This window comes from Gallus gallus, chromosome 1 (assembly GCF_016699485.2).
Source record: "Gallus gallus isolate bGalGal1 chromosome 1, bGalGal1.mat.broiler.GRCg7b, whole genome shotgun sequence".
In the NCBI taxonomy this organism is placed as follows: Eukaryota; Metazoa; Chordata; class Aves; order Galliformes; family Phasianidae; genus Gallus; species Gallus gallus.
Genome location: NC_052532.1, coordinates 142,476,914 through 142,495,978, shown reverse-complemented (window position 1 = coordinate 142,495,978; position 19,065 = coordinate 142,476,914). Strand labels below are relative to the sequence as shown.

The following is a 19,065-nucleotide window of genomic DNA, read 5'->3' as shown; positions in this document are numbered from 1 at the left end:
AGTGGTGGTCCCAAAATTCTATTAATGCCTCATTTACAGTGGTGTGAAGATGGCTGGAATGCAGTATGAATAAATAAAGTGCATTTCAATACATCCAAATCATAAGTTACCGGAGAAAGTTAATAGCCCACATAGAAATGTAAAAACTATGTACGAAGTAAAAATATTACAAGATCATTCATCCTTTTTTTTTTTTTTTCTCCATGAGCTATTTTACATAAATATATGCAAGAAAGTATATTTAATGACTGTTAAGTTTTCATATTTAAGCATTTCCAGGAAATGCTACTCACCCAAAACTCTACAAATATGCAAACCAATACCATTGCTGTCACTTCATGATACATTATATACTTAGTATGAAGAAAAAAAATTCTATTAAAACTTTTATTAGAAGTTTTTGTGGAAATTGAACACGATGATCTTGCCTCTACAGAATGCAGGCATTGAAACATCTTAGCAATATTTGCCCAACCTTCCAAAAATTGTCAGAACTCCCGAAATTCCCTTTTTCATAATATTGACAATAATATTGTTAGAAATTGTGATAACAACAAAGTTTTAGCCCAAGGTTGTATTTTTTGCAAGACCTATGAAATAGAATAGAGATTAAAATAGAAGTCATTGAGGAGTTTTCTATGTTCTTTGCCTGTAATAAGTGATATTACATTGTGCATTTTAACGTTCCATTAAAATCTTATTCACATGCTTTTTGAATAAGGAAGCATTAAAAAAAAAAAAACACCAAAAAACAACACCCACACAACACATTTTAAATAAATAAAAAATAATCTGTACTCTAGATGTGTTAGAGAAAAAAACTACATATGCCACATAATATTTTAGAACTTGATCCACAGGAACACATTATTCTTTCCCCGTAGGCTGTCCAGTTGCACTTTAGAAAATTCAGCAATTGATACGATAATTTCTTTTAGACTTAAGGCTATGAAAAAATAATTTCTGATTAAACAGACTCGAGAAAAGAATTGTGATTGATTATGTTATAAAGGAACACATTTTCAGGTACTATGTGTATACTTTCTAGAGTTTAAGCTATAGCCATACTACTACCTATGAAAGAGCTTTTGTTGTTGTTTATTTATTTTACTTAATCTATATGCATTTTGAAGATTTAAGGTAACTCAGTCTATTCAAAGTCTTCATTCTTTCACTTATCTTTGATTTGGACTCATAAAAATATTCTGGATTAATAACTGGAAAAATATGCTGGCTAAAAAGGATTCCCTTTTTACATTACTCAAAAAGAAAAAAAGCCTTCACTTAAAAATTTCCCACTATGTACAGTATGAAGTTTCAGGTGCTCCAGAAAATATTCGTCAATGAGAAGAGAGGAAGTGGAACCAAAAGGTTAATCAGGTAGAAGTGATAGTTTCATTGCAAAGAATAAGATTTTCTCTTCAGAAGAGCAGCAATTCTGACTAGCATATTATTCATTCATGTATTCACAGATTGGTTTACATTTATATTTGTATTGCATTGCTGTACTGAAACATGAGAGACTTGTGCTATTAAAAATGAAGTATCTTATACAGCCTTCATACAGGTACAAGCTCCTGTTTATTTTTCTCCCACTATATCACAGAATCACAAAATCACAGAATTGCAGAAATTGAAAGAGACCTCAAGAGATCATCGAGTCCAGCCTGCCCCTGCTAAAGCAGGTACCCTACAAGAGGTCACACAGGTAAGCTTCCAGATGGGTCCAGATGGGTCTTGAATAGCTCCATAAAAGGAGACTCCACTATTTCTTTGGGCAACCTGTTCCAGTGCTCCGTCACCTCTACTGTAAAGAAGTTCTTCCACATGTTTGTATGGAACTTCCTGTGTTCAAGTTTTAAGCAATTACTCCTTGTCCTATCACTACACACCACTGAGAAGACCACTCATCTATTTGAATCTCACCTCCCTTCAGATATTTATAAACTTTTGATCAGATCCCCTCTCAGTCTTCTTTTCCCCAGGCTCAGCGATCAACAGATCAATGTACTCAGCCTTTCCTCATGTGGGAGGTGCTCCAGACCTTAATCATTTTTGTTGCCCTCCACTGGATTCCTTGTAGGAGATCCCTGTCTTTTTTAGAAGGGAGCCCAGAAATAGATACAGTAGACTAAATGTGGCCTCACCACAGCAGAGTAAAAGGGAGGATGACCTCCCTCAACCTGCTGGCTACAACTTTTTTAATGCATCTCAGGATACGACTGATCTTCTTGGCCACAGGGGCACATGGCTAGCTCGTGGCTAACCTGTTGTCCACCAGGACCCCCAGGTCCTTCTCTGCAGAGCTTCTCTCCAGCAGGTTATACCCTAACCTGTACTGATGCATGGGGTTACTCCTCCCCAGCTGCAAGACTCTACACTTGCTCTTGTTAAGCCTTGTCAGGTTCCTTCTTGCCCAACTCTCCAGTTTGTCCAGGTCTTGTGGAATGGTAGCACAGCCGTCATGGCTGAATGTGGACTCTGTCCCCTCATCCAGGTTGCTGATGATGTTGAACAAGACCAGACCCAGCACTGACACCTGGGAAGCACCGGTAATTAAAGGCCTCAAGCCAGATTCTGTGCTGCTGATGACAACCCTGTGAGCTCTGACAGTGAAACAGTTCTCAATCCAGCTCACTGTCCACTCATCTGTGCCACATTCTCTACATTTCATAACCGGGATGTTGTGGGAGACGGTGTCAAATGCCCTACTGAAGTCACGGTACACAACATCCACTGCTCTCCCTCCATGTACCCAGACAGTGGTGACATCATAGAAGGATATCAGGTTGGTCAAGCATGATTTCTCCTTGGTGAATACATATTGACAACTCTTGATAACTTTCTTCTCTTCCAATTGCTTGGAGATGGCGTAAAGAGCAAGTTGTCCATCATCTTTCTAGGGATGGAGGTGAGGCTGACTGGCCTGTAGTATCCCAGATCCTCCTTCTTGCCCTTTTTGAAGACTGGAGTGACATTCTTTATCTTCCAGTCTTCAGACACCTCTCCCATTTGCCAAGACCTTTCAAAGATTAGATAGATAGCAGTTTAGCAGTCATCTCTTTTAGTTCTCTCAGCACATTTGGGTACATCCCATCAGGTCCCATGGATTTATGTACATTGATTTTTGCTAGATTCACTCTGACCAGATCCACCTTGATCACTGGAAAGTCCACCTTTGCCCAGACTCTCTTACCTCCAGGGTCTGGAATTCCAGAGGGCTAGTCTCAGCATAAAAGACTGAAACAAAGAGGGCATTCAGGATCTCTGCCTTCTCAGCATCCCCTGTTACCAAGGCACCCATCTCATTTAGTAGGGAACCCACATTTTCCCTAGTCTTCCTTTTACTGTTGACATAGTTAAAAAAAATATTTCTTCTTATCCTTTTCCTCCTTTGAAGGGTTTAATTCCAAGAGGGCCTTAGCCTTCCTACAATTCCTGAAAACATTCCTTACTCTTGCCACCTTTTCCCAGTTTCTTACTCTTACTGGCCCAGGAATGGACCAGTCTTGAGCTTGGAAGAAATTGTGTTTAAGCACCAACTAGCTCTCATGGTTCCCCTTTCCTTCTAACACTCTAGCCCATGGAATAACTCCAAGTAGGTCTTTGCAGAAGTAGTTATTTGTCTCTCGTGAAGTCCAGGGTAGCAATTCTACTTATTGCTTTGCTTCTCCCACACAAGATCTTGAACTCCACCATCTTGTGACTGCTGCATCCCAAGCTTCTCCCACATATCACATCCCTGACCAGCCCTTCCTTGTTAGTAGAAACAAGTTCAAGTAGCACACCCCTCCTAGTCGGCTCCTCCACTACTTGTGTCAGAAAGCTGTCATCAAAGCATTGCAGGAACTGCCTGGACCTTGTGTGACTGTCCATGCTTCTTAACCAACAAATATCAGAATGGTTGAAATCCCTGATAATAACCAGTGCTGGGGATTGCAAGGCTTCTTCCAGCTGTTTGTAGAAGGCCTCATCCACTTCCTTCTCCTGATCAGGTGACCTGTAGTACACATCCACAACAATGTCACCTATGTTAGCACTCCCCTTAATTCTTACCCACAAATTCTACACTTGTTCCACCCAAGTGGAGCTCAATACATTCTAATTGCTTTCTTGCATGAACAGCAACTCCACCACTTCATCTTGCCAGCTGGTCTTTCCTTAAGAGGACATAGCCATCCATGACAGCATTCCAGTCATGTGAGCTGTCCCACCATGTCTCCATGGCTGCAATGAAATCATGGCCCTGTGATCACACACAGATATATAGTTCTTCCTGTTTATTTCCCATGCTGTGTACATTGGCATATGGGCACTTTAGGGAAGCAGAGGGTGCAGATATCTCTAGAGGAGTGCTGAGGGTTTAAGCTGAGCTATTGGCAAAGGAAACTTGTTAACCTAAGTTAAATAATTAAAAAAGGAAGTATCTGAGAGGTAGGCCTGAGAAGTACTGATAATTGCTGTCATACCTTACAAGAATATTAAAAATCATTTGTCTGTTCCTCTTCCCACTTTATACTACATCATTCACTCAAATTTGCATGATGTTTTCAATTGCTTCATGTTGAATATCAGATTAAGAAGTATCACATATTCAGTATAATTTCTTATCCCTTCCTGGGTGCATCTTCATGTTTACTGTCATTCACACTGGAAATTCCCAGTAAATACAAAAAATGTGAGAATACCATGAATGTAAGTCACTGAAAGTGGTATCTCCTGTTTACTTCCATGGAAAACAAAACAGATACAAAGAGCACAATAACGCTATTTGATAGAGCAAATTCTAAGCCACAAACTACTATTTTTCAACATGATTACCTTTACTTTTGCCAGCAGCGAACAAGAGTTTCCATGCCACGTTCATAAAATCTGCTCCATTGGAGGCGACCTACTGCTGCTATCACCATTGCTGAAACACATCACCCACCACCTCACTGCTCACATACACTGTTTGGTCTCCATAAGCATTCAGCAAGTATTGATGAATGTCAGTAGGTACAATTATTTTTGAATGGAGGAAATCAATGACACACCTTTGCTTCATAACACCCTACAGTATTTTATCAGACTGCCCCTCTAACGCCATCCAGCACACAGCAACAAAATATAGAGTATTGGTGGGAAGGTTCAGCCTCTACTGCTATACAACCAACATTCCATGTCTGCCATTGCAGGCCAATGTAATAAAATATGATGCATCACTTTTGGAGCAGCCATCATGCCATGAGTATTTTGGCTTTCATATATTGTAACTGATATAATATGTTCAACTTTTCTTAATATAATAGTTTAGAGTCTTATTTTTATTTACTATTTTCTTTCTTGTTCCTAAGAAAGTCTTTGAATGTTGCAACTCTCATTATCTAGTCTTGCTGGGAAAACCATAAAAAAGTCAAAGCACCTATATATGTAGAAAATATAATATGAAGCAAATCAAGAATGAAAGATAAAGAATTAACTCAGAAAACAATGAGATTTGTATTTAAAAAAATACATAACTTTGACTTTTTATTATTATTCACATATATTCTGCCTACAAGTTCTAAACTCTTAGAAATACTGCAGTTGATAATCACACAGAGCATTCCAAAAGCACCAATAAATTCAGTGAAATACTCATGATGGTGACCTTATGTTATTAGTGTTACCTCAAAAAAGTCTCAATATATGTAGCTGACAGCTGTACATGTGCATTTTGCTTCGGTATATCAGATTTTTGTGCAGATGAAGATTGTGTTATGACTGTCTCTTTCATAGGTGATAACAGTTCTGTTTCTCTTTGAGAGGTGCAAAACACAATTGCTCCTATGTGATCCACAGACCTTATGGATGTGGAGGGTGAAATATTACTTAGGACAACTGTGTAGATGCAACAAACTATCAGCATTGCATAAACCATTCTCCATATTTTGTCATTTGACAGTTTCTGATTTATGCTGTTTCTCCATCCATCTGAAGTAGGTGTTTTTGTGCTTGTGTCATGACTCTGTGTGAGTCCAGTTTCCTTCAGACATACTTCTGGTTCCTGGCGTTACTCTTTCACCACACAGACTGTACGGAGTGCATTTCAAAAGCTACCCTACCAAATAAAATAATGGCTATTTCTAGAAATGTTGGTAGACCAAACTCTTTCTGTAGGCAGTCTTAGGCCAGTTGTAAATATCTATATTTAAAAATACAAGCATAACTCTAGATTCCAGAGCAGCAGAAGTATCTCATTGAATCAACTCCGTCTGTTTTTAGGCATACTTTCATGATTCACAAAATGAAGTCTTATCTATTACTTTCTACAGACCTTGTTCTTCTTCTTGTTTTCCTTTAAAGAAGAAAAGATGCAAAAGCGGTGGTACCTACATGTAGAATTCTGAAAATAATGGAAATTAAGATAATAAATCTCTCCTAACAAGAACATATATGATGTTTCTGCTTCTTAGAGATAAGTCAGGTGTTTGGAAAGCTTCTTGCAATCACTGAGTGTAGTGCTTTAGAAGTCTTGTCTGTTGAGTGAGAAAAAAGAACAAATAGAAGGCAGGTCTTTCTTATATAAGGGTTTCTAACACTCAGTATTCATCAAAGCCTCTATCCTGTCCAACCCTTTTACAATGATCTCACTTTCATGAGAAGAAACAAGTGTTTGTTAAAGTATTACGTCTCCTGCTATATATCAAGGGTTTGTGACAAAGCCCGAACAAGTGACCAAGACACATCTTTTATACATTTTCAGTCCTAAAGAAGAGACTGGACTGGGGCTTTCTTAGAGTCATATTCCTTGTATCCACAAACAAGTAACGATGTTGCATAAATTAGGGACTGCATCTACCCTTTCTAAGAGAGGAAAGGAGATGTTTTCTGTGTAATAAATCGGCTGCAAGACTAACTAAATGCATTTTGTAGTACTTTTTATGGAGCAAGTGCAATATTTTTTACAGATAAAGCATAGCCAAGAGCAAAGGTTGATGATGGCTATATAATTAAAGGCATTCAAACTGTGCAAGTTGTCTGCCAACAAACGCTTTGCAATGAAAAAGGCTCCATATTCAGCAACTGCTTTAAAAATACTGTTCAAGCATGGATTTCCTTAAACTACCACTTGTCTGGCAATGGCTTCCTCACCTGTGTAATAAGATTAAGAGATCTACTTGAAAGCCAGAAAAGCTTTGCAAGTCAAGTGGATATTTGCATATTTTACATTGCCAAATACCTAAAGGAGAGAAACGTTTTCTGAAAGATGAGGAAAACGTACAGAACACTAGAACTAGCACAAGGTTTTTAGACTCAAAGCAGCCCAAGTTCCTGATTTTTGCCAGCTCTGCCAGCATTGTTAAGTTAGTAAAAAATAAAAATAAAAATCTGTTTGCAATGACTACATGAACTTTACAAACTAGTAAATAGTTAATATTTAATCTTAAATGTACTTCGGGTTTTAAATCAAGAGAAACTATTTCAGTGTCTCAGGTGTCAGATGGGGTAGCTAATGAAGTGCTTTCTTGAGTGATTTCTGTCACAAGCCTGCATTCTGCAAAATAGACCTTGGAAGATTACAGATACATCAGAGGTATCTGTAGATACCTTTCAAGAATAAAAATAACAAAATAACCTTACTGTAGTGTTTTGTGACATTTATTTTCTTTGAATAGCAAAATACACTCTATATCAGTTTCAAAAATAAAATAAATTTTAAAAAGTGTCAATTTTCTTAATGTGATTTGCTTTATTTTGCTAGCATGAGATTACTGAAATCAGTTGGAATACCTGAATACATTAAAAATAGGGGAAATGCAATGTGTTATGGGCAAAAAGTTCTATATTGAATAGAAAATTATGGTAAGTCACAAATATTTCTGCTTAGTCTTATACTAAGTACAGGCAAACAGTAAGCTTTCTCTTTTAAGTCCTGCCAGTTCAGGCCAGTAGTGACCCACAGTATACTTTTCCTGTCCAGAATTTCTCTTGAGAAAAGCTTGCCAATCACACAAAATTACTTGGTGCTTTGGGGATCTGGACATATACAGATAAGGGAATCAACTACCAAACTTATTTGATGTGTATCATAAATCAGAAGTGAACGTTAGTCTCCCAAGGGAACAAAAAAAAATGGCCTACTGTATTAAAATACTTTGATACCTTTGATGTTCAATGTTTAGAGCATGAACTATTTTCTAAACATCTTTGAACTGAAGCTGAAAGATACACTACTGAAATCTACTCTTGCCTTCCTGCCTGCTTTTTTTTTTTTTTTTTTTTAACCAGCAAGGAGCATCAATTCCATCTTAGACACAGATATGTGATCATTTGGCAATGCTCTAAAATTCTAATTTAAAATTGTTATTTTCTTCTGTGCACAGGAAGACATTTTTTGGTGGTTTTCTTTCAGGGGAGTGAATGGTTTTTAGTTTTTCACCAATTGATATCATGAGAGAGAATGAAAGACTGTGTATACATAAGCCACTGAATAATCAGTGAACCCATTTAAGAGAGATACCTACTGAGGTCAATGAAATTGGCAATCTAATGAACAATCTAATAGTATTGTTACAAGTTTTATGGTTTCTGTTTGTAATTAACTTTATGTGACATTTATTATAAAAAGATCAAAAATTATTAGTAGCAATTACATTTAATGCAGCCATGCAATTGCACTTATATACTTATTCAACTTTTATTTTCATTGACTCCCTGCTTCCTAAGTTAATGCCTCTCTATGTATCAAACAACTTCAATGTTTATGAACTTTGGCCAATATGAGTAGAAAGTCTTTGTTTTCATAATGATTTATTTGAATTCAGTTCTGTGGATTTTATCTGGATACATTTCTTGCTATATGAGAGAAATCTCTTGAACAAAAGGAAGAAAAAGTAATCCTTTATATTGTACTCAGTTCATAGTTTCTTTGAAGTGATGCTGATAAAGGCAGTTTTGTGTTTTTCAGAATGGATTACTAACACAGTAATAATCAAAGAGCTGATTTGTGTCAGTTGTACCACATAGGGAAGACCCTCTAACTAGATATTTTAGATGTTGATAGCATTTATGATTGAGTTTTGTATATACTTTGTTACAGATGTGCATAACTGTCAAAACCCAGGTTTTGTGAAATGCTAAAATGAACACACAGACACTGAAAATATGAAAAAGTTACAATTATGTTATTCACCACTGAGTTTACAAAAACAGCACAGGTGTCATTGCCACAGCAAGTCCATAGAGTTAGTCTGTATGTTCCACTGCCTCGTCCTGTAGCCCTGAAGTCACAGGTGCCACTGTCAGGCTGAAACCTCCTTTCAGATGCTCTCTGTCTGGAAGCTTCAAATCTACTGGAGAATTCAAATAGATGCGAAAAGTCTTTGCATTTTCTCTACTCATATTCACACTGTTCCTTGCCAGTGCTGTCATAGCCATGGACTCTACAGGAACATAAGCAAAAGTCATTCCATATCAGGGAAAAGCATGTGATACAGTCACAACAGCCCCTTGTAATACAATAAGCATAGGGCAAAGTGGCTGGAAAGCTCCATACTGGAGAAGGATTTGGGGGGTTAGTTGACAGCCAGCTACACATGAGCCAGCAGTAAGCCCAGATGTCCAAGAAGGCATCCTGGGTTATATCAGAAATATTGTCTGCCCAGGGAAGTGGTGGATTCACCATCCCTGGATGTTTTCAAGGAAAGGGTAGATATGACACTTAGGGACATGGTTTGTGGGCATGGTGGTGATGAATCAGTGGTTGAATTAGATAATGTTAGTGGTCTTTTTCCACCTTAATGATTCTCTGATCCTATGATCATTAAATAGGGAAGATATCTGAATAATAGTTCCAAGGAGGCGTATAGCAGTTTCAGGGAGAAAACTTATTGACAGACTGGAACATTTTGAAATTTCCAAATTAAAATTTCTGAACAATTATTTTATCTGTGCAAAAATCATATTTGGATATTTTACAACAATCTGTGGGGAGGGCTACTGTTACTTTTGATAATAATTCATTGGTGCTTTTATTGTTTCTTGGCTGACTTTCAACATGTAGCTCCTACAATGCAAGGGAAGGTAGACACGGTTTCTGTTACTACACTGATGGAATATTGAAACCTGAATTGAAGTGCATTAGCTGAAGTCAGACAAGGTTGTGGTAGCGATCACTAGGGAAATTAGAAAACCTTGAAAAACTTTGAAGACATTTTTTGCTAGGGCACCTATGTATTAAAAAACTGTGTCTCTCAGTTATGATAAAATTGTATTACATAACCTGAGTGATCTCAGGAGTTAGTAAGTGACTGATTTTCTGTTCCCTTGGTAAGCAATAATTCATGCAAACAGATTGACTGAAGTTTTACCGTGCTAGTGTAAAGAGAAAACAGTGAAATATTGTTTGAGATGTTTTTACAAGTGAAAATGACAGCATATGAAGAAATATGTTATAAAACAGGACAGTATTAAAAAAGTAAAGAAAGCTAAGCTCAGTCTTTTGAAGAAAAATATTAAAGAAGTTGGTAGGAAAAAAAAGAACTCGTTTCATGTACATAGAGAGAAAACAGGCATTAATAACCTGCATGTGCACAGATCAGCAAATTTATGAAGATATGTATGAACAGAGAACACGACTTCAAAGCCATTTGTAATTACAGAATGGTTTATATTTAATCCTAAATGTATGGAAGGGGATAATGAGCTGGGAAAAAATGAAGGCATATCGAACTATTCTAGCAAAAACAAGGGAATTTTTGCCATTTTGTGTACTTTCTATAGGCTAGAGGGACAAATTTGTGTATAGTAGAGTTCCTATGAAATTCAGGGTTCTGATTTGACACATGAAGTGAAAACATCTTGGATGCTTTAATTTTACTGTGAAAAACCAGCATATGATATCATGCACATTATATATGCATATAAATGATATTATTTTATGGGTTTTATGATCTTTGTTACTGGTATTCCACATCATAATATCATGTAAAGCATTGGGAGTTAAAAGTTGAGAACAATTAATTCTGTTATTTTTTATGTAGCAGCTAATCACAAGGCAAAATGCTTCCTTTGATAGGATCTGAGAAACTGAAAAGCTTGTCTCAGAGAAGTATTCATCTCAGCTAATTTTAAACACTTATAACATGGAAGTCTGCATCTGAGCTAATGGCCTTAGGCACATATGACCTTTCCCTGGTCCACCATAGATGAGATGAGAAGAAATCTGAATCTAAATCCAAAAGAGCATTTGAATGTGGAAGTAAAAGCCTGCATTGTGAAGCCTGAGAGAGAAATTTGCCCATGCTTAATGGTATTAATAAAGTTCTGGGGAAGTAGAATTGAAAAATTCAGAAGCTTTTTTTTTTCTTTTTTCTTTTTAATATCTTGATGTCTAAGAATAAATAATAATCCTTTTTCTTTGTATTCACTTAAAACCGTAAGTTTGCCAAGACAATTATTTTCTTGTTTTCCATAGTTAATATTCTGCAAAGTCTTCAATAAGGAGGTTTCACAGATGATTTAAGAACACTTTGAAAGTATAATGTACTTCTGTGAAATGTGGAGGCTGCGATGAAATATTTAAACATCAATGGATTGAGATGGAAAATACCTAATGGCTTTCCTTGCGGAATCATGCATTGAATATTTTGGATTCATTTTAAATCTTAGGGGATCCACCTAACAGTTTAATTGCTGAGAAAAAAAATGCTGCAATTGACATCTAAACCAAATTGCTTTAACCAAGTCCTGAATTAAAAATATTTGTGTTTTTATTACAGAATATGAATTTCAATATATCCGTAATGGCAGAATCCCCCAAAAAGCTATTAACTGAGATAACTGGCTGAGGAAATCAACCCACTAAGCAATTTTGTGAAAATTAAAATTCATTTTCCACACATTGTAGTGTACTGGTTCAGTATAGCACCAGTTCAGTATAGCACCTTTTTCTGTGATATTTCCCATTTGTTAAAATAGGAGTAGTAGTCATCCTGTTTCTACCAGTTTAAGAGCCTTAATATCAGCAAAGCAAGAGTGCTGAGGATTTGACAGACACGCTTAGGTCATTATTTCATAGTGCAAATATTTTTTAAGTATGTACAAGGTAAAACCAAATGAAACAAATCCATTAAGCATCATTTTTTATAGCTTTTCTTCCTATTCCTTGGAAACCTCTGGGGACAGTGATTCCACCACCTCCCTAGGCAGCCTGTTCCAATACTTCATCAGTCCAAGAACTTTTTCCTGATATCCAACCTGTTCAGCTATCCCCCAGTTCAACTCAAAGCCGTTACCTCTTATACTACTACTGTTACATGTGAGAAGAGACCAGCCTCCATCTTGCTACTTCTTCCTCTCAGACTATTACAGAGCTGTAAGATCTTTCCTGAGCCTCCCCCTCTCCAGACTAAACAATCCCAGTTCCATCAGCTGCTCCCCACAGGACTTTTGTTCCAGACCTTCCAGCAGCTTCTTTGCCCTTCTTAGGATATGGTCCAGGGCCTCAGTGTCTTTCTTGTAGTGAGGGGTTCAAAACTGAACGCTGTATTTGAGGTATGGCCTCACCAGTGCTGTGTACACGGCAATGATCGATCTCATGCCTAGTTCTGCTGACTACACTCTTTCTGATACAAGCCAGAATGCTAGTGTTCTTGGCTACCTGAGCACACTGTTGAGTCATGTTCAGCTGAGCACTGGCCAAGAATCCCAGGTCATTTTCCACCAAGCAGGTTTCCAGCCACTCTACCCCAAGCCTGTAATGTTGCACGTGGTTGTTGTGACCAAAGTGCAGGATTCAGTACTTGGTCTTGTTGAAGCTCATGCAATTTGCCTCAGTCCATCAATCTAGACTGTCCAGATACCAACGTAGAACTTTTCTACTCTCAGACATGGTTTCATCTGAAGATTTACTGATGGCCCACTTAATCACCTTGTCCAGATCATCAATGAAGATATTAAACAGGACCAGCACTAATACTGACCCCTGGAGAACACCATTTGTGACTGGTCACCAGCCAGATTTAACTCCATTCACCACCACACTCTGGGTCCAGCCCTCCAGCCGGTTCTCTACCCAGTGAAGACTGTACCTGTTCAAGCCATGGACTGCCATCTTTTCCAGGAGAATGCTGTGGGACACAATGTCAAAGGCTTTATTCATGTCTAGGTGGACTACATCCATAGCTTTTCCCTCATCTACTAGGGAATTTTTGTAGTCATGATCCAAATTTTCAGAAGGTATCTCTGTATCCTGATGAAGAGATCTTTTAAATGGCTCATTGAAGGAGACTCAGATTGCCTAGAAACTGATGCGCATTATGGTTCCACACCCTTACTCATAATTTTTATAATTAATAAAAATTCAGAGAGAAACTCCTTCCATTTTAAATTTGCCCATAGCACTCCTGTGCTAGAGTTTAGAATTCTCGACTCTGAAGATAAACGGAAAATTATTTTTTCTAATTGTATCCAGGAGCTTTTATGTAGCATATTTTAAAATGTCACAAAATAATGAAGTTTAGATAAGCCATTAAGGAAAAAACATGTTTTTCAACTGAGTAAAGATGCCAGCAATTCAAACAATAGTGCTGCATTTGTCAGATAATTAGCCAATGATTGTCTTTTGAACTCTGAAAATAAATTTAGAAGGAGCAGATATGCTGTGCTGTAAAATGTGAGAGCTTTCAGAGTTTTTTTTTTTTCTTCTTTTTAAGACTTTTGCTTAAAGATTTTTTTTGAAGTGTTTTCTAACTAAGTACTTGAATTATGTACACATGAATAGCCTTTAAGGAAATCATACAGGTCTCTTCAACTATATGCTATACAGATTTTAATTTTACAGATTTTTATTATTTTAGTTCCACTAAATGCTTTTAGTTAAGGTTGACCAAAATTTTCCCCTTTGAGACCAGTTTTTAAATTCCTTGTAATTGCCATATTTAAACTGTTCATGCTGTTGTGCCCCATGCCATATGTCTACTCTGGGATGAATCGGTTTGGAAAATTCCATAAAAATGGTTCAGTAGTTTTGCAGTATTGACAAAAATGCTTTTTTTTCCCCCCATAACTAATATATTATGCTGAAGCAGTTAACTTGAATACTGTTGTTATTTCCTAATGAACCTCTGTTTATGTTGTATTGATGTCCTGTAGAAATGAGTCCAAATGAAACTTCTGATAAAATCTTAGTAACTTGTGGGAATACAAGAAAAACTGTTCAGAGGAGCAGCTGTGGAGCAAGATAAACAGCAGTAAGCAAAAGAGCAAAACAAACAAAAATTGATCTCTCCTCCCAGCTATTCATTTTACTAGGGATCAAACTCTATGGTCAAGTAAAAGTTTTTGATGAACGTTACTTTAGAATAAATATATCTAATTAATTGAATAGTACTTAAAACGTCATTTCAACTCTACACATTTATTTTTTAGGTGCAAATCTTTCCCAAGAATATTCACAGAACAGAGAATCAGGCGTAAAACCTATCTACATTTACACACTACTTTTTGACAGCAACATCTTAAATGTACTATACTATTCTGACATTTTTAAGAGAACTTTTAAGAGAAAATACTTATGAGTATCTGCAGTTCAAATTTATGCTATTCTTTCTTTATGGTAACTCACAATATTGTACACTAACTATCAAAAGAAAGAAATTTGTGATTCCCCTGCAATATTTGCCTTTGGATAAAAGAGGAAAAAAAATCTAATGCCTTCACAGACTGTAATAAGTCTAAAATTCACAAACTAAACCTCTAGTTCTAATAACATGGAAAACATGCTTAACTCTGGTCACTCAAATACTTCAGGGTAAGTCCACCTTCATCTGTTGAATACTCTTGCATCCTCAGCACAGTAGCCAGGAAAATTGACTGTGTGACATATCCAAGGTTTTTTTTTGTTTTGTTTTTACCATGGAAGCCACTCTGTGTTCATGTGCCTGCTTATCCTACTGCTTGTTGTTGGTTTAGCCTGGCAGGCAGCTCAGCACTACACAGCCGCTCATTCTGTTTCTGCCACACTCTTCCTCGCAGTGGGATGAATGAAAGAAGTGGAAAAAAGGGTAAAACTCGTGGGTTGATATAATTGCAGTTTATAAAACAGGAAAGCAAGGGAAAATAATGATATTGGTCTTAGAAGCCGCTATTTCCCCTCTCCCTACCCCCCTTCTGGACAACTCCCCCAGTTTTATTGTTCCCTATAATGCCAGATGGCATGGGATATCTCTTTGGCTAGTTTGGGTCTGTTGTCCTGATTCTGTCCCTCCCCCCAGCTTCTTGTGCACCCTCAGCTCCTCACTGGCAGAGCAATACAAGAAGCAGAAAAAACCTCAGTGCTGTGCAAGCATTGCTATGCAACAGATAAATAATCGGTGTGCTGTCAACATTATTGTCATCTGTCTCGATCCAATTTATCGAAGAGAGAGGAGGTTCTTTGATATATGTATACCCAGCATGAGATTAAGAAACAACGGTTCAAATGTTGGTCCGACCAGTTTATTATAAATTCTAGTTGTTCAGGGAGAAGGGGAAGGGAGAAGGGGAAGGGAGAAGGGGAAGGGAGAAGGGCAATAGAAAAGATAGGAAATGGAAGCAAGGAGTCTGTGTAGGAAGCAAGAGGGAGATAGTCACCACCATGGGTTCAATGTGGTTCGTAGGTCAGTCCTTGATCTTCAGTAGTGGTGGGTCATCAGGCGTTGTTGTTCTGTTGACAAGTGTCCACGGCGATGGTGATGATGGCGACGACAATGACTGCAATGGCAATACAAACTTATTCATAAGTCCAAAGTGGTGGAGTCAGCTTTCTTTTGAGTGACAGCTCGAATCCAAAGTGGTTGAGTCAGCTCTCCTTGGAGTGGCAGCTACTGGCTCTGGGATCTTAGCAGAAACTGCTTTGTGACCATCTTCCAGGCCTTGCCAGCAGATAAGAGGGAGCAGGAATGCCCATCTGCATCCTGTTTTTCACAGGGCACGATGGTATCATTCCCCAATTTTCCCACACCAAGCTGCGTCTATTTAGTCACAGGCCAAATCTTCCGCTAGAAACCACTCCTGAGCACTCTCTTCCAGAGACAAACAGCTCCAAAGAAGTGTTTTCAAATGTAAAATTGTCCACACAGTGACGTGTATTGCCACAGGGCAGCACCCACCTCTCATCTAAGTCAGAGTCTTATCGCAAGAAATGCCTCAGAAAGCAAGCTTTGAGCCAAAAACCAAAGAAGGATTTATACATCATCCTAAATACAAAATGCAGCACCATACCAGCTACCAGGAAGAAAATTAACTCTATCTCCACAGAAAGCACACTGCTTTCTTCTCACAGTATGGAATTTGAGGAGGGCTAAATTATACCCACTCACAAGGGAACTTGGTATTGTTTCTCAATTTAGTAAGCTAGCATAATAAGTATAGCTTTGGAAAAGTAGGCAGACTCTCTGAGTAGGTAAGTACACAAATAAGTTATTTGCAGATAGATAAAGGACAGAAAATGAAATGGAAAATAAAAATATATTTGCTTGCCAAATTACACTTTATAATGTGATCGTAACTCTTTATTTTTGTGTTTCGTGTATATAATTTATTTTTCTGTACCAACACTTCAGCTGAAATCTCCCAGAGGATCATTATTTATCACTGATTTAGAATTATAAAATGACAAAAGACTTCCACTAAACATATTATTAAAAAAAAAAAACAAAAAAACACACACAACAAAAAAACAGTCAGTGTGTTGAAATTAATGGCAATCTACAAAATTTCATTATACTCAATCACCATTTAGCACACGAATAAAGAAAATTAAAGTTTCTCTTTTTTCACTATCTATCTGCCCTGGCTCATTTTAGTTGCTTCAGCAGCTCTCTGAAAAAGATATATGTTACCACATCTCCTCAAGGGTACTAGATATGTGCTATTTCTGATTAAGGAGACTTCACTAAGAATGTCCTGCCAATATTCTTATCCCTTTTACAGCTAGAAGGATCCTACTTGAGTGACATCTGACGTGTCATGCTTGAGGTGCAACTGTAAGACCACTATGCCTGAGAAGACAGTAATGGTTTTCCAGATCAGTTCAGAAAGAACAGGCCTTGTCTTTTAGCTTTCAAGAGCTTATCACAATGTTGATCATCCAGTACAGGTGACTAATTTAGTCTTTGTTGCTGTTTGACTTTAAGCTCAGATAAGCTGCATACCTCCCCAGTATCACCAAACTTTTTTCATTATTTTGTTTCTCTACTCTTATCTCCAACTGCTGCTAGACTATTCCCCACCTTAGACAAGAGACTTGGCACCTGCATTAATTAAGAATGTTCTTATTGCATTATTGAAAGAGGTTGCAGCAGTGTCCCTTGCAGTTACATAACACACCAGAAAGCTAAATACCTAAGGATCAAACATTAGTTTTTGTTCTGGTGAGACTAGTCTGATTTGATATAGACACCTAAATGGCAGCTATCTACATATGAAGCAGACACACACCAAGTAGGAGAAAAGGACATTTTTAGGCCATGGTTTATCTGATTTTTTTTCAGTTGTCTACATTAGAGGTTAGTTTTGCCCTGAAGAGTGTTTGATTTTTTCTGTTGATTATGAAGGGAGACTACAGTATGTAGATCAGATGGAGACATGTAAATTTCTACAGGCAGAGGCAACTACAGCCTTCTCTCTGGCAAAGCAGCATGAAAAGCTGAAAAGTCCTTGTGGGCACTGCTCAGCAACAACAAAAACATCAGTATGTTATCAACATTGCCTCATCCGAAAAACAAAACACAGAGCTGTAACAGCTACTTGGAAGAAAAGTAACTACCCCAGATAAAAGCAGGACAATGTAATACATATACAGATGTACAATCCTTGTCTAAAACTACGTAGGAAATATTTTGACCAACAAATCTTCATCAGAACTCTGAATCAATGAACACACTGTAATTCTGCCTGTATGGATATGCAGTATAATTTAAATGTGTAATTGTTGATTTGTAGTTGACATGCTGGGGGAAGGGATGCTACCTAGAGGAACCTGGACAGGCTTGAGAGGTGGGCCCCTGCCATCCTCATGAAGTTAGACAAGGCCAAGTGCAAGGTCCTGCATCTGGGTCGGGGCAATTGCAAGCACAGGTACAGGTTAGGCGGAGAATGACTTGACAGCTGTCCTGAGGAGAAGGATTTGGGAGTGTAGATTGATGAGAGATTCAACATGAGCCAGCAGTGTATGCTTGCAGCACAGAAGGCCAAACGTATCCTGGGTTGCATCAAGAGAAACGTGACCAGCAGGCTGAAGGAGGTGATTCTGCCCCTCCAGTCTGTTCTCATGAGACCCCACCTGGAGTACTGAGTCCAGTTCTGGGGCCCTCAACACAAGAAGGATACGGAGTTGTTGGAGCAGGTCCAGAGGAGGGCCAAGAAGATGATTAGAGGGCTGGAGCACCTCCCCTATGAAGACAGAGAGAGCTGGGGCTCTTCAGCCTGGAGAGGCTCTGAGAGACCTCATAGCAGCCTTCCAGTACCTGAAGGGGGCCTACAGGTCCCCTGTAGGCTGGAGAGGGACTTTTTCTAAAGGCATGTAGCAACAGGACAAGGGGAAATGGTTTTAAATTGAAAGAGGGTAGATTTAGACTAGATGTTAGGAAGAAATTCTTTACTGTTAGAATGGTGAGACATTGGAACAGGTTGCCCAGAGAGGCTGTGAAGCACTGGAAGCACTGAAGATCAGGCTGGGTGGGGCTTTGAGCAACAGATCAGTCTAGAGGGAGGTGTCCCTGCCTATAGCAGGGGGGTTGGAACTAGATGATCTTGGAGGTCCTTTCCAAACCAAATTATTCCATTAATAACTTAAACTGAAATTCCATATGTTTGTCATAAAGGAACACCTGGGACAAGATTTGTACTCTTTAAAGAAAGGCAAATCCTATTTGGGTAGATTTTACAAGGCGAAAATGGACTTCATCTTCCGTTTACAGAACTAGATATTATAGTCAGTTCTAACATTGCTCCACTGGTAAACATTAAAATAAGTGAAAACATAAAAGAGCTATGTAAATGTGATTAATCTCTTATATTGCTTTGATATCTTGAAGAATACCTGCAAATAGTGCTAAC

General features: G+C 38.0%; 1 long non-coding RNA gene across 7 annotated transcripts in view; it reads left to right on the top strand.

The window, feature by feature from the left end:
* Positions 1 to 15,443, top strand: part of LOC101748187 — a 31,309-nt gene extending 15,866 nt beyond the window's left edge. For 4 of the 7 annotated variants that reach the window (XR_005842071.2, XR_005842075.2, XR_005842069.2 and 1 more), the window contains 2 exons: positions 1,607 to 1,708; positions 2,498 to 7,694. This is a non-coding gene — a long non-coding RNA (uncharacterized LOC101748187). Of the gene's footprint in view, positions 1 to 1,606; positions 1,709 to 2,497; positions 7,695 to 12,852 lie in introns of those variants that run through there. The other 3 variants (XR_005842072.2, XR_005842074.2, XR_005842073.2) reach the window with 3 other exon arrangements.
* The last annotated feature ends 3,622 nt before the right edge of the window (positions 15,444 to 19,065 follow it).